The following is a 1,874-nucleotide window of genomic DNA, read 5'->3' on the forward strand; positions in this document are numbered from 1 at the left end:
CATCCCTCCATCTCCAGCTCTCCCCAGGCAGGAAGGGGAGGGTGAGCCCTGGCCGGGGCTGACTCTCCCAGCACCAGGGGCTGGGGTCTTGCTTGAGGTGGTGGAGGGTGCTCTGGTGGGGGGTGGGGGGAGCTTGCTGGTGCTCGGCGCTGCTGCAGCAGGAGAGAAGCTGTGGTGGCTTCTGGCAGGGACCAGGAGAGCCCTTGGTGGGAGGAAACTGTGTGTGCTGAGTGTGGATGCTCAGAGGGAGAGTGGAGGGGCTGGGGTGGCAGCAGAGCTGCACTCCTCCTCCCTGGGGACAACAGGTCCCCACCTGGTCCTGCTGGTGTCCCGAGAGCCCCCAGGAGCTGAGGCAGGCGGCTCTCATGGCAGGGAGGTTCGTGATGGCTGTCCTTTACTGCTGTGCTCTCCTGGCAGCTGCAGGTGAGACCACCGCACACATCATATCTTCAGGACTGAGCCTGTAGCACCCTAGATCGGGGTGCACCTAAGCCACCAAGCCACCATCGTGTCCCCCGGGTTTGTGGGGTGCTGTGGGTGGTAGCACACACGCTACATGCAATGGCCACCTGCAGAGTGCATGGCAAGGGGGGCATAGATGCAGGATGGTGTGGAGAGTCTCTTCCTCTGTGTGTTTTTTCACTAGGATGGTCTGCACCACAGGAACTGGGCATGGAGACACGAGAGGCACCAGCCGTTGGGAGTGTCCATGACAGCCCCTTCAAGGGATGGAGGTGACCAGTTTGGGAGAGCTTGGGGATTGTCCAGCTCTGCACCAAGCTTTGTCTGGAGCCAGCCGACCTGAGGCCATTTCTCCTCCCTGTCACCCTGAGCGTTACCTGGAAAGAGAGAAAGGAGGTGGAGCCCAAGTCCTGGCATCTCGGACAGCCCCATGCCCTGGGCCTCAGCATCTCCTGCTGCGGCAGCAGAAATGGGAGGACAAGTCCTGGGAGACAAGGGCTTGCTTGTGGTCTGTTGGGGGCAGAGTCTAGGGTGGGACCTCCACCCCTGGAGGGATGCTTGAGCATCCTGAGGGCTCAGGGCTTAAATTTCAAGCTGCAACCTGCCTGTTTGTCCAGCTGGTCCCCGCTCAGGAGGCAGATCACAGAGGTCCCAAAGACCTGAACCTCCTCTGCCTACTGCAGGTGAAGGAATAGGTGAGTGGCAAATATTTCGTCTCCCCAGCTCGATCTGGCTTCCTTCCCCTTTTCCTCCCCCTTCTCCAGCCCCATCTTTTACATCTGTTGTATGTGAAATCCAGCAAACTCTCAGCAGAGCTCATTACTCAGAGCCCGCTGCTCTGAAGAGGGCTGAAAGGTCCTGCACGTAATGATTGGGAGGTGATTTGTATTTAAGACGCTTGGCTTTCAGATGCTGGGTATGGGGAGGAGAAATTAAATAATTGAAAGCTGCTGGGGAAGGGAAGGAGAGAGCCCTGGGTGGAGGGAGAGGACAAGAGTTTCTCATGATCCAGATCTGTTGCTCAGACACAGCCTTAAAGCCCAAGACTTGAAAAATCCTCCTCATGTCCGAAGTGTCCCCAGGGATGGGGTTGGGATGGGTGGGTGGAGGTGGATATACCACGGTCTGGCCCCAGCAGGGCTGGGGATCCTCTGGCTGTAAGGTCTGGGTAGGACGTGGTTGCCTTGGCCATGCCAGACTGTCCTTCCCTCCCCTCCTCTCGCTGACTTTCCCTCTTGCTGCCTCTCCCAGCTCTCTGCTTCCGGCACCTTTTAAACAACAAAGCCAGTTTTCCAGTCCTGGGAAATTGGGAAATCTCGCCGGCAGCGCCATGCGGCTGGTAAAGTCCCCCCCCAGCAGCCATCGACAAGGCAACGGGTGAGCAAAGCTGGGGGGCAACGGGGTGCCCCCGG

Source organism: Buceros rhinoceros, unplaced genomic scaffold (genome assembly GCF_000710305.1).
Source record: "Buceros rhinoceros silvestris isolate BGI_N320 unplaced genomic scaffold, ASM71030v1 scaffold32240, whole genome shotgun sequence".
NCBI lineage: Eukaryota > Metazoa > Chordata > Aves > Bucerotiformes > Bucerotidae > Buceros > Buceros rhinoceros.